Source organism: Lissotriton helveticus, chromosome 2_1, assembly GCF_964261635.1.
Source record: "Lissotriton helveticus chromosome 2_1, aLisHel1.1, whole genome shotgun sequence".
Lineage (NCBI taxonomy): Eukaryota > Metazoa > Chordata > Amphibia > Caudata > Salamandridae > Lissotriton > Lissotriton helveticus.
The window spans coordinates 1062150660-1062165415 of NC_136059.1; the positions used below are offsets into that span (position 1 = coordinate 1062150660).

The 14756-nt window shown below is 42.2% G+C and overlaps 1 protein-coding gene across 1 annotated transcript in view; it reads left to right on the forward strand.

The window, feature by feature from the left end:
- PRUNE2 (prune homolog 2 with BCH domain) overlaps positions 1–14756 on the forward strand; it is a 1307647-nt gene that overhangs the window by 535543 nt on the left and 757348 nt on the right. The window lies entirely within an intron of this gene.

Here is a 14756-nt window from a genome sequence, read left to right on the forward strand (position 1 = left end):
CTTTCTGCGTGGGGCAGGAGTCACTGAGCCATTTGTGTTCTTGTCCACGGCATTCACGCCTCAAGGACATGAGTTCATCTGAGAACCATGGAGCAGAAGGTTTTATCCTTTTAATTACAACATTTTTTAAAGGGACAACTGTGTCTAGGGCCCTATTGATCCAGTCACGATAGCCCTCTGCTGTGGGAGGGGGAGTGATGTGCCTCCCAACAAGGACCGAAGTCAAGGCATCCTCCCAATTAGCGGCTGTGATCCTATTCAGTCTTCTGCATTGACGGTACCTGGAGGGGGCCCTCATTTATTTTAATTGGAAGGGGAGGGAGATTTTGAACTCGATCAGCCAATGGTCCACACAGCTGAGGGGTTGGACTACCTCAATCACAAAGTCATTGTGATTGGTAAAAATGCCATCCAGAGTGTGGCCGGCAGTGTGGGTTGGAGAGCAGACCAGTTGCTTAAACCCCATGGGGGACATAGAATCTACAAGGTGGGCTGCATCATTGTGCTGATAGTTTTCAATGTGCAAATTGAAGTCCCCTAGGATGGTATAATGGGCAGTGGTACCAAATGGTTCAAAGGTTTTGCACCAAGTCTCCATGAACTTGGCTCTCGGCCCAGGTGGCGATATATCAGAAGGCCTGAGAAGCTATAGTTCTCTGATAATTTAATACTGAATGAGGCTGCTTTCAGTATAGTGCCAGGGACCTCTTCCACAGTGTTAAGTGTACATCTGAGGGAGTCCCTAGCCACCACGGCTAGGCTGCCTCCTCTTTTGTCAAGGCGGTCTAGTCTAAATATAGTGTAGCTCAGGGGGACAGCATCAGCCAGGTTGGGCCTGAGCAGACCCTGGCCCTTGTCTTGGTAATGGAAAGACATGCTAGATTAAGTGAGTGAATTGTCAAGGCAATTTCAGTTTTATGTTTGATCATGGAGCGGGCGTTCAACAGAACCCCCCGATGTGAGTTTTCCCTGATCTCAGCCCTGTTCTTGGTCCCCATTTTTTCCTCTACCCCTGCGTCGTGCTGAGGAAGCCAAGGTGGGAGGCCCAACCATCACTATGAAACCTCAGCTCTGTGCCATAAGTGGCTGATCCTAAGGCCTGGTGATTGTAGATTTGAATTGCTGGGGAGATTGGACGGAAATGAGTGCCTCAATGCTTTTGGCTATTCCCCTGGTTAGTTGTTCTATTTTGAGCCTATGCAGGACTATGTGAGTGTGCCATGCAAGCTGTTCTATTAAGGTGATCCCAGATAGTCAAAGATATGCACTCGTTCCAATGGGATCCCCGTTTAAACCAGAATTGGCTCTGGTAGAATGACAAGTATTAATAACCATATACTTGATTTTTCCTACAGTGATCTCCAAACCCCTCTGTTTGCAGAAACATTCAAACTGTTTTAATAAGTTTTGAAGCCTCATAGCTGATTTGGAAAGCCATAACATATTAACTATGCCTGGGCGGTGAACTCTGTTCTGTTCGCTGAGTTTGCAGAGTTTACTGTACTCTGTGGAGCTTGCAGAGTTTTTTCCTCGCTCGCGCTTGCCAACAGTAAGTTGGTAATCGTGAGCGAGCAAAATGCAACACTAGACCACTTCCCTGCGAGATTCCTCAACGTAGGCAATTGCAGATGGTCACTACCCCTCGCATTGAGAAAACTTCCATTCACGTTGAGGAAGCTTCAGCTCGAGTAGAACTTCTCCTCGAGCAGCAGAAAGAAGCAACTCCCTCTTGCACTGTGCGAGTTGCCATTGGTGCTGATTTTACAGTGCAGTACAACCCCCAGCACTAAAAATCAGTGTAAACGGCGCAAGGTAACCCACTCTGCCACTTGCGGAACTCCACGTAACTTGGTGGAGTTTTTTTGTTATCTGCGAACTCCATCCAGGCTTAGTATCAACTGCAAACATAGCGGCGGAAACCCCATGTTTGCCCGGCTCGGTGCATCATTTTCACATTGTTACAAATGATTTACTAAATTGTTAATACACAATGTGAATAATGTGGGGACAAGAACACAACCCTGTCTTACCTCCCCATTGACAGGGAAGGGATCGGACAGTTCACCCAATTGGCCGCATCTAATTTGCGCATAGTTGATGTCTTACAATCTGATCATATTATACAGTAGGTACTTGGGAACCTCTATTTCAGCTAGTACTTGCAAGACAGAGGATCTTGGCACTAAGTCAAATGCAGACTGCAGATCTATGAATACCACAGAGAAGCGTGTGGATGTTTAGGTGTTTAATGAGTTTGGGGTGTTCTCTGGTCCTAAAATCGATACTATGCATACTGTGTTAGCAAAAGAATATTCAAGAGATTCTGGATTATACCTTCTGTTGTTTGGTGACAGATATCTACCCATAAATCACAGATAGCTACCTAAATAGAATGTTATTGAGACTTGTGCATCATTGTGAATCAACTAAGGAGTGACAGATGTCTCTCATATGATTAGTGTGAGGAAATTGGTTTATTATATTGGAGGTCATGCGACCTCACCATGTAATAATAAAGGTTCAATTCTGTATCAGGTCTAGTCAAGTTCATTTGTAAAACCTTAGCTAAGTCCTGGGCAGTTGTGGCACAGATAAGTCAGGCTTTATAAAGGGTAAAAACATTAACATGTACCAACACAGATGAATAAGAGGAAAACACAACACCAGTTTATAAAATGATGGCTAATTTTTATCTTTAAATAGAAACATCACAACAAAAATCCATCAGAGAGTTCCAAAAATGTGAATTTTTAAAGAGACAATGAATCCCAGCTTTTCACTAAGCACAATAAATAATTGTAATCTACTGTGACTCACAGTTTAGGGTTATCCACAATGTGTAACTTGAAAATGCCTATAAACACACTTTTGTGCTGACCAACTACAGCAGGGAGCCCATCACAGTGACCAATAAGGTCCAGTTGAACAGTTATCTCACAAGGAAAGCAGACTTCAGTTCTGTTCCAGGGGCTGTGAGTGAACAGCCGTAGGAAGAACCAAATTGGTCCTGATGCAAAGGATACAGGATGCTGAGGATGCTCAATAAAGCTGAGGATACTGAGCCTTATGGGCTCATCTCCTGGTAGGTCATCCTCCCAGGAGGAGGGCACACTTTGTCCCTTAGCAGGCCGTTTGTGTGTCTTCCTGAGAGTAATTTACACTTCTCTCAAGGACAGCAGGATGTGTGCAACACCTGTTTGAATATTCTTGTTGTTATTTTATTCACAAGACTGTTGTCCTTCCCTTGCATAATCTCCTGGCCGTAGGTGAGGAAGCTGGTGATTTTTGCCTTCATGACGGTTATGAGCGGGGTCAGGGATGGCCCGGAAAGTTGTCTGGCAAGAGTCTTAAATGCAACCTGAATAGACAGAGCTTTGGCTTCTACCTCATCTCTGTGTTTAGAGAAGGAGCCCCTTCTGTCCATGTGGACCCCCAGGTACTTGTAGGAGGTTGCTTTATCTACGCTCTTACCGTTGTATAACCAACCGCCGCCTCTGTATTTCCTTGACCCAAAGGTAATTGCCCTTGTCTTTGTTAGATTCAGTTCTAATTTGTTTCTGATGGTATAAAGGGACAGTTGATCGAGGAGTCTCTGCAAGTCAACCCTGGTGTGGCTCAGCAGTACCAGATCGTCTGCGTACAATAGATTGCTAACTCTTACCCCGGCGAGTTTTGGTGGATGGAGAGTTAACCTCTTCTATGCTCATGACGAGCTCAGCTCGTCATGAGCTACGGCGCTCCGGTGCTCATGACGAGCTCGTCATGACCGTGCCCGTTACTTGGAACGCTCGCATGCTGGGCTGATTCCCCTGCAGTGCTGAGCATTCCATTAGAACGGGTGTGGCCATGACGAGCTCAGCTCGTCATGAGCACCGGAGCGCCGTAGCTCATGACGAGCTGACCTCGTCATGAGCATGGGGGCGCTGTGCGCGCCCCCCGCCCCCTAGCACAGCGGGGGGAAACAGCCCCGCAGCGAAGGGGTTAACTTCATCGAGTGACTCTGACAGGTCAGAAATAAAGAGGTTAAAAAGAAGGGGCGCTAACACGCATCCTTGTTTCACTCCGCGTGATGTTGATACTTTCCTTAAGGTGTGTGATCCGTCCCCAAGTTTTATGCGGATCCAGGTATTGGTGTGGAGTGCAATTATGGCTCGTAGAAGCATTGGTGGGATCCCCCATTTCCGTAGTTTGAGCCATAGTAGGATTCGAGGCACACGATCAACAGCTCATTAACTATGTACGACACCAAGGTGGCTTCAAGGGAGCGCCCCTACAATGGTGTGTTTGGTTCTCAGTGGAGGGCAAATGTGGGCCTATTACTTGTTCAGGCGACACAACTAATTGCCAGTTTTCCTACAGTTGGGGTTAATGCAATGATTCTTTTGATAGCTTGCAGTATTATATTGATAATCTTTCCTGTTTTCAGTTTCTATTTTTGGTAAATTCTGGTGTTTTTTTTCCAGTGTTTTCAAGGGATTTCAAGACCTTAAAAAACAGTGGTTATTGGTGGGACACATTTTCGCGCCATGAAGAACAACAGAATTAGTTTTTTTACAGTGTTTATGGAAATATTTGCTTTAATTATTGCATGCTTTCTGAACTGATCGTGCATGGTATATAGACAGTGTATGTACAGTGTATAAGTGGTCTAAATACATTTTTACAAATCAAACATTGTAGTATGCCATACAATACTTCTTCAGTAAGTCTTTGGTCATGCGCGTTCACTCTTTCGTTCCCATGTAAACTTTTATCTGTGAAAAGGCCCTTTCAACATTGGCACTTGAGACGGGCAACACCAAAACAGTCAGTACACAATTTGCTATCTCTGGCCACTGTCATAGCTTTTCATGCCAATACTCATGCACCTGAAGATTGTGATTCTCCAGGACAGGTTCTGCAATAAATGCTTTGAACTGTGCGCATATGCCCTCAGAGTTATTGAATCGGTCAAAAATGAAGCAGCACTTTTGAAAGTCTGGAGAAAATTCCCATTTATAGAAGGGATCTAGAATGTGTGCAGAGTACCACAGTGAGGCTTCATTGACTTCAAATGCCATGAATCACTGCAAATACAAACAATATCACTCCGATCTTTGCTGAACTTGGTAAGAACGTTTTGCAGCAGCATTCCAAGCGACACTGTGTTCTATGTTTTCACCACCCTACCAGATGCTTGTTGACAGCACTCTTTTTACATATGCCTGTCACTACACTTTGTGTATTGAATGTTCAAAGCATGGGGTGTTTGACAATTCACCTACTATCAATACTGACTTGAGATATTGAGATTGTAAATGTGATGTTACATATTGGGAAAGATTCTTATGAACCCAGCTATTTTACCTCTCAGTGAAAGAATCAAACATAGACAAAATATCAAATATGATCGTATTTCCTGATAGTATACAGTTTATAAAATAATTAAAGAAGACCTAAAACATGCTTCTAAACCCTGCCTCTTAAGACCAAAGACCACAAAACTGAAAAAAGCTAAAAGAAGAAACAATATTTTAGTGACATCCCTAAACAACAAAACTCAAGCAGAATATTGGTAGCCAAGTCTTTCTTACTGATACCTTCTATAACAAAGTTACATTGTACTGGCCTTTCGGTGGGGTTTTATCAGTTATTGTACGTTTACACCTAAAACAGGACAGTTTAATATTGAGTAGTCCCAATCATAAGTTAGCACTGCTGAGTTGTCAGTGTATAACTCTGTACTCATCAATGAGGCTACTAGCCTTTCCACAGTAAAAACGGCAATGCCAGGATTTTACTGTCAGGACATGCAATGTTACTAAAACACATGCCCATCTTTTTAATATAATCAGCACCATCTTTAGTGTGGTGTGACTGATGCCACCGCACTATGTGGCAAGTTTGGGGGCAGGTGCCATTTGAAATCAGAAATCGGGACAGGTCGCATCACCCAAGAGCCTGTACTGTGAGCATCGTTATCCCTCTTTCATTTGCACTACTATGGTCATAGTGGAAATAAAAGAGGGACAACAGTGTTCATATGATTACGCCATTGAGGATGATGGATGGCGAAGTGTCACACATTTATGGTGGATGGTACACCTGTTGATCGGATCCGGCTAGAAGCAAAGAAAGCTTTTTTCTGTCAGTGATTTAATTATTGCAGTGAATTTCCAGAAGCTGTTTCCCCCCTTATTATTACCAACACTAAACAGTAAATATAAGAAGAAAAGCTTGTTGAACTGTGTTCTAGAGCTGCCTTAGTGATCCTTGACTGATAAAGCAACTAAAGAAAGAAAGTTTGTATTACAAATGATTACAATTATGTGGACAGTTCTATTTCAGTTTCATCTCTAGGCCATTGCAGTATCTTAAAACCTGAATGTGTGGACGATATTTCTCTCTGGGAAGGTTTGGTAGCCCTAGTTCTCACAGTTCTTTTTATGCAATATTACTCCAGCTTTATCGCTTAGCTAAGTAAATTGCATGGAGGGGTGTAGCTCATATTGGTACAACAGGTGCAGTGAACTGAGGGGCCCTCTGAACCCTTGTTATTGCTGTGTTATATAACTGAAATGTCAAGTGCAAGCTTTAGGGTGGAACAGCATGATGAAGCAAGCTAAGAGCAGCCTGCCAAGATCTTTGTGTGTTCCTAACTTTTCAGGGACTAATAACAATGACATAATAACTCTAATGATTAGTGCACTTAATGAAGAGATCTATGATTTGTCTAGTCACCGTTTTTACTCTCAATAAAGTAGCATGGAAGGTTCCTGCTGCAAAACACGTATAACATGGAGGCCACACATTTGTATTACGTGTAGATTGATATGTCAGTTTCGGCTTTTGTCACAGATATCCTTTTGTCAGGTGGAGTTCGTAAGTTTAAAACACTCTATTGTAGCACATTGAGCAATGAACTGGCATTGCATAGGTTTAGAACCTTATTGCTTTTCTCCTCACTCTTTCGTTATTCTAAGTTTGAGGAAAATGTTTCATTTAGGTAATAATACAATGTTAGTAGTATGACAACTCCAATCATCTCAAATCCTGAGTTTATGGGGCAGATTTGTCAACACTTTTTGTGGGTTCGTATCACAGAAGTGGCACATATCTGGTACAACGTGTGGCTTTGGAGTGTACATTCCAGCGCAAATCCTTATTGGTGTTGGAAAGTAGCCCTAATGTAACAAAAAGTAGTATTGTATGCCACTTTGAGTCAAGGAGATGTACCAATGGTGGTATATGGGCATTCCCATGCTCCCAGCAATGGATTCTAATGCAAATCCCCATCTACTAACTAGGGTAGAATGAGATTTTCATGAACAAATATGCCTCTTCAAGGCAGGTGTAGAGTTGCAGATTTACTTTCTCCAAACCTTTCCAACTTTGAATGTATGCTGTACAGTGAAGCACATTTGTAAAGTGGTAAAGTGTTAAACTTTGCCAAAACATAGAATTTGTGCTGGAAGGGGACCCTTCCAGTATAAAACCTATATTTGACATCATACACACGCCCTTGCACAATGGTGCATGAGTGTGGAGATTGGCACAAGGACACCTAACGTAAGCCAGCACTAGGGGAGAGAGCAACAGCACCATATATCATTAGGTATGGTACTGTAGTGTACTCTATTTTTCACACATTGCAGATTAGCAACTTTGGGTAATGCACTGCATGAAATCTTAGTAAGTCTTCCCTTTTGTTTCTCCAGACCAAGCAGTCCTAACATATAATGCCTACCTGTAGGGATGACATGTGATTCCCACACCTTGTAATCCCCATTCTCTTAAGTAACTTTTTCTATACATTGATTTACACACTTATCTGTATAATATGTTTGTGATGTAAAGCACTCTGACACTCTACATTGGAATGAGTAGCACTATAAAGTAAATAAATGTTAGAGTGAGAAAATTCCGTTGCACTAGGTACCACTAATGCTAAAGCCGGCCCTGAATGTAATGCACCCTGCCTTTAGGGCTTAGTAGGCCTGCCTTAGAGATGACATAACTATTAAGAAGGGAAGTTTGGGCTTTGCCTTTATTTTTAATGGCAGAATCCAGTTGCAGTTTAAAACCGGCAGTGGCAGGATGGGAGTCATGCTTTGTTTTGTCACACTCATGGAGGCACACTAAGTGCTACAGACCTCCAGGGACACTTTACCTTACATGCCCTGGGTACCCCTAGTGCCATATAAAAATGACTTACAAGTAAGCTAGCTTATGCCAAGATGGGACAATTCAACATATACCTTTTAAAGGGTCAGAGAACGGGCACTGAAGCCTGTTTGGCAGGACTCAGTGCACGGACGAGTTGAAAGAACACTAGCATCATTCCAAAACTTGGGGCTGATAATGCAAAAAGAGGCATTAGTTTACAATTAGCAAATTGGCAGATGCCTCAGAGAATGCCTTTTTAGTTTTTTTTCCACATTTTTCTAAAAATGACATGTCCCTTGAAACTTCATCATGCGGGAGCATATTGGGCACAAAAGTCCATCTTTACATTTGTTTTGCTTGGCCCCCTTAGTATGGAGACCCTTGTCATGCATAGACGTTCAAAGAGTTTGGGAAGTGCATTAGAGATAAAGTTGTTTCAGTTGAAGATGCTGTATGAAAAGGTGGTTGAGTAGAGATACTATAATAGTACTTTTGCTGGTGAACTTGCTGGTGAACTTTAGGCCCACATCAGATCAGAAGCACGTTGAAATATACTTATTTTTTATCTGAACACAAAAAAATCTATTGAACTTTGAAAACCTCTAAGGGGCTCTTTTCCGAGTCAGGAAAACAACTCATAAATGCCTGTTTTTAAGGTTTCTAATTTTTTTAAAAAAAACTTTACATTTCCATTTGTACTCCATCACACAAGAGCATATCTGGGACAATGTCTGCTTACCTCCAAATATACGTTCCCTTGTGGTATATATATATATATATATATATATATATATATATATATATATATATATATATATATATATATATATATATATATATATATGAGAAAGTCAAAAAGCTTCTTCTGGAGCACTTGGAACCCGTGGAAGGTGGCGCAAATACCGGCGAAGCAGTCCGGTCAAATTAATGTAACTGGAGTCTCTCACAAAGTGAATTGCATGCGCTCTCGGACAAGAAGGCAAAAAGAGGGTCAAAATAGTTGATAATGCAGTTTAATGCACAACGCGTTTCAGCAAAGAAAGCCTTGTTCACGTGCAACCCCACACTCACAGACACCGAGTATAAATAAAGTTTTGCTGTGCTGTAGGCTCATAGTCAACAACAAGGTAAGACTGGCAAAAAGGTGGTTATGTGGCAGACATGTTGGAATGGTCAAACGGAATATACATCGTTCTGCAGTGCCTGGCTCTTATTCGGTGAATAGTACACACAATTAATTGATAATTCATGCAGTTTGCAAATCAATAATTACAATGGTGTAAATTTTAAACAAAAACATATTTAGCGGAAAATCCCGTTTTTTTGGAAAAAACATATATATGAAAATATCCGAATACCGGCTACTCAGTTAGCCCAGTGGCATGAAAAGGAGAAAATGAAGCACATAATTTGCATATTTTGCCAGGAAAATTTTCAGCACTTGTCCCATTAGCTCTGGTGTGACACATATATGTACATGCAAACAGCCCACGGCTGCGGAGCAATCTCTGCAATGTTGAAATCAGGCTCAATGCGCTGGAGAAAAACAACTCAAATCAAAGCTAGCAGCGCCAAATGCTGCATAGCGTGTAAATATAATGGTTCAGCCTAAAAAGTAAAATACACTTTCATAGCGTGGATCTCTTCCACCAAAAAATATATATGTATAATAGAAGTCTGTAAAGTCCATCAGAGGCCTCTGTAATAGGCACGGTTATGGGGGACGGCTAAGGAGAGTGCTGCTAAGTCAGTGTCACCATCGACCCAACCGTGAAATTCAAACAATACCTGGTAGTTGTATCTGCCCAAAGCTGTCTTTTTCTCTACAATGGGCCAAAATCTTATATAACTGGAAAAGTCAAACCTTGAAACTATGGTGTCTGGACGTGTGGTACAAACTCGAGCAGTGATTCCAGGAGTGCAAAGGTTGGGTGCGCCCGTGCAGGTGTGATCCAGTGGTGGGCCCCCTCCTTTCCTCCTAAGGAATGAAACAGAACAAAAATAAAATTAAAAATAAAAAAGTGACTAATCAATGACATAAGACAGACAAATGAGAAATATATGACTAAACAACATAATAGGAATAACAATTATGTTAAAACATGTCAGAAGACGATGAGCGGAGTCGGTGCTTTACATCATAACAAAATATGCTGAGAAGGTCTAGATAATACTGGCGATTAGCGAGGTTGATAAACACTACTCTCTCAGGTGAATTGCCAGTTCCTCATCCATGTTGAGGCCTCCCGGGAATCTGGTTTGGAACTCAATTATGAGTTTGGATTCACGTTGTCTCAAGTTGAGTACCCTGTCACCCCCTCTCGGATGTCTGGGGACCTGTTCCAATATAAAGAAATTTAATTCAGAGGTATTGGAATAGTGTTTCTGTTCAAAATGACGTGCCACAGGGTATTTGGGGTCCTTGTTGGTAATGGCCCTAAGGTGCTCAAGGATTCTTTTTTTGGCAGCACAGCTAGTACTGCCTATATACCACAGTTTGCAGGAGCATTCGATGACATAAATCACAAATGTGGTGCTGCAGGTAAAGAAAGAGGTCAGATTTTTGGTGATGTTATTGTATTCTACAGATCCTCTGTATTTACTGTGCTTGCAAGCTTTACAATGGCCACATGGGTAAAAACCCACTAGACCATGTTCAGAGTTAGTTTTGGTGTATTGAGTAATGTCATTCCTGACCACTAAGTCACCTATATTCCTGCATCTTTTGTAAGTGATGGCAGGACGATCAGGTATACTGTTTCCCAGAATGGAATCAGTCTTGAGAATATCCCAATTTTTGGATAACAGTTTTTTGACTTGACTAACCTCTGAACTGTAAGTTAAAATGAGTCTGGTGGATTCATCTTGCTCCACAGTGTCAGCAGTCTCCTTGTCAGTTAATGTTTCAGATCTTGTTATTTCATCTGCTCTCATTTTGGCTTTTTTAAGGACCCAACTGGGATAACCTCTGCTTTCAAACCTGGTTATGATGGTTGCCTGCTCTTTCAGGTAAGCATCATTAGTGTTACAATTTCTTTTGGCCCTGAGCAGTTCCCCGTAGGGGATGCTCCATTTCAGAGCCTCAGGGTGGCTACTTTGTGCGTGAAGCACACTATTCCCCGCCGTGGCCTTGCGAAACAGTGAGGTGTAGATTTTGTGGTCTCTAATCTCCAGTTTGACATCCAAAAATTCAGTTTGGCTGTCACTAACGTTGCCAGACAGAAAGATGTTGTAGCTGTTACAATTAAGTTTCCTGATGAACTCTTCAGCTTCAGATTTAGTACCACTCCAGATGATAAAAAGGTCGTCGATGTAACGAAGCCATGCGACGACCTTCCTAAAATCCTCTGCCAGTGTGATACTACCATGGATTTCCTGCTCCCAATAGCCCATGAACAGATTCGGCTCTCTTTTCCAGAAAATCGGGTGTTGCAGGAAACACTGGTAACACAAAAACAACTGAACCAACGAACTTGACAACTGAAACAAAGCTTAAAAAATTAGAAAAACTAAAACGAGCAGAAATCGGCAAATGGTGGGAGGCTATTTCCCTGCAAAATTATGTAGACCAATCCATGGTACCCCGGGGTTTGAGAATTTTTATCACACCCACATATGAGGCGCCTAACCCGTTGATGCTTAAAGCCTGGTCTGAACATTCAGCTGCAAGCTCCAAGGGAATGCTGGAGATTTTAATCCAGTACGCCTGGATCGATAGAGAAACTTTACTGAAAGAGATTGGGGATTTGATATCAGATTTGTCAACACTCATGGATGAGGATACCCTGAAAAAAACTCTAGATGCTATGAAAGAACGTCTGATTAAGCACGAGGAAGAAATTAAATTGCGAAAACAACGCAAAATGAATCGGGATTATGCTGATTACGATTGTGGAAGAATACTCACCTTTAGCCGGAAGTATGACCATCTCTACAAAAAAGATGATGTTTTCAGAAGTACAGGCAGTACCAGTGGGGCCTTAGAAGAGCATCCGTCGGTGAGCGATACGGAATCTGACGCAACACTAGGCAGTGTGTCCAGCGAAGAAGTAGTACGCAGGAGGAATTTTTTAGACGAATTCCGGGTGATGAAGGAAAATCGCCACAAAGAGAAACACAGCCAGAAGGAATTTCCATCGCCCAACCCGAGAGGAAGGGGACGTGGAAGGGGCAGAGGCCGAGGAAGAGGAGAAACAGGAAAAAACGACTCAGGCAACGGTGGGAACACCGACAAAACAAAGGGCGCAGTGGGAACCAGAAAGACACGCTCCAACAAAAACTACTAATGGATGCACAAACGGTAAACGAAACTGTTATTAACTTGTCTAAAAGAACTATCTCTGCTAATGATAAAAAGACGCTATGCTTAGGTCTCTCCTTCTGCCCTAGTGCCAGGCTCGACTTCACTGATACCCGGATTGAGGTTTTTAAATTTGTACGTAAACTCAAATTACGCAATGGCACAAACTTAAGAGATTAGGTCAAAACTACTCCACCGGCAACAGTAATAACACTATCACCTCCGATTTCACAATTGGAGATGCAGAGACATTAGCTGTTATGGCTGATCTTAATGAGAACACTGGCACTTGTAACAATGACCTACCGATGCCTATCACACAGTGCCTCGATGAGATGAGCTTAACACAAGATGCACATGCAAAAACCACCTTTAGAGCCAAGTCAACATTTATGCCCACACTTCCACACGACAACATAGACACTTTTCATGACTGCGTCATCAAGGGGTTGGTGGGCCTTAGGAAAAAGAAACATACATTCAACAAAAGAGGTTTGAATAATAATCTATCTTTTTCCCAAAGGAAAGCACTCAGGGCTCTATATGAGGATAACAGCATAGTGATACGTCCTGCTGATAAGGGTGGTAATATCGTTATCATGGACCGCGAAAGCTATGTCAATGAGGCACTCAGACAACTAAGTGACACCAAGTTCTATATCCCGATCAACATCGATGCCTATAATACGAGCATCACCGAAATCTGGGAGAAATTGGAGACATGGAAAGATAAGGGGCTCCTGGTTTGGGAAGAATATCGCTACCTAAAAAAAGATTTCCCTAGACTTCCCATTCTGTACTTACTTCCCAAACTTCACAAAAATGCAACAGCTCCTCCAGGACGCCCCATAGTGTCCTCTATCGGGAGTATCAGTGAAAGTATCTCCAAGTATGTAGATCATTTTCTCCGAGACTATGTCATCTCATTACCCAGCTATATAAAAGACACTAAAGATTTTCTGTGTCACATTGAAGAAATTGTGTGGGAACCCGAATACAGTTTTGTTGTTTTGGATGTGCAATCTCTTTACACGATAATTAATCACCAACATGGTCTTCAAGCTTGTGAACATTTTTTGAAACACAGACCCTTATGTTATCGTGAACATTCCAAAATGATAATGGAAATGATGAATTTTTGTTTAACTAACAACATTTTTTCCTTTGATGGCGCCCTCTACAGGCAAGTCAGTGGTACTGCCATGGGTTCTTGCTTCGCTCCTAGTTTAGCGAATCTGTTCATGGGCTATTGGGAGCAGGAAATCCATGGTAGTATCACACTGGCAGAGGATTTTAGGAAGGTCGTCGCATGGCTTCGTTACATCGACGACCTTTTTATCATCTGGAGTGGTACTAAATCTGAAGCTGAAGAGTTCATCAGGAAACTTAATTGTAACAGCTACAACATCTTTCTGTCTGGCAACGTTAGTGACAGCCAAACTGAATTTTTGGATGTCAAACTGGAGATTAGAGACCACAAAATCTACACCTCACTGTTTCGCAAGGCCACGGCGGGGAATAGTGTGCTTCACGCACAAAGTAGCCACCCTGAGGCTCTGAAATGGAGCATCCCCTACGGGGAACTGCTCAGGGCCAAAAGAAATTGTAACACTAATGATGCTTACCTGAAAGAGCAGGCAACCATCATAACCAGGTTTGAAAGCAGAGGTTATCCCAGTTGGGTCCTTAAAAAAGCCAAAATGAGAGCAGATGAAATAACAAGATCTGAAACATTAACTGACAAGGAGACTGCTGACACTGTGGAGCAAGATGAATCCACCAGACTCATCTTAACTTACAGTTCAGAGGTTAGTCAAGTCAAAAAACTGTTATCCAAAAATTGGGATATTCTCAAGACTGATTCCATTCTGGGAAACAGTATACCTGATCGTCCTGCCATCACTTACAAAAGATGCAGGAATATAGGTGACTTAGTGGTCAGGAATGACATTACTCAATACACCAAAACTAACTCTGAACATGGTCTAGTGGGTTTTTACCCATGTGGCCATTGTAAAGCTTGCAAGCACAGTAAATACAGAGGATCTGTAGAATACAATAACATCACCAAAAATCTGACCTCTTTCTTTACCTGCAGCACCACATTTGTGATTTATGTCATCGAATGCTCCTGCAAACTGTGGTATATAGGCAGTACTAGCTGTGCTGCCAAAAAAAGAATCCTTGAGCACCTTAGGGCCATTACCAACAAGGACCCCAAATACCCTGTGGCACGTCATTTTGAACAGAAACACTATTCCAATACCTCTGAATTACATTTCTTTATATTGGAACAGGTCCCCAGACATCC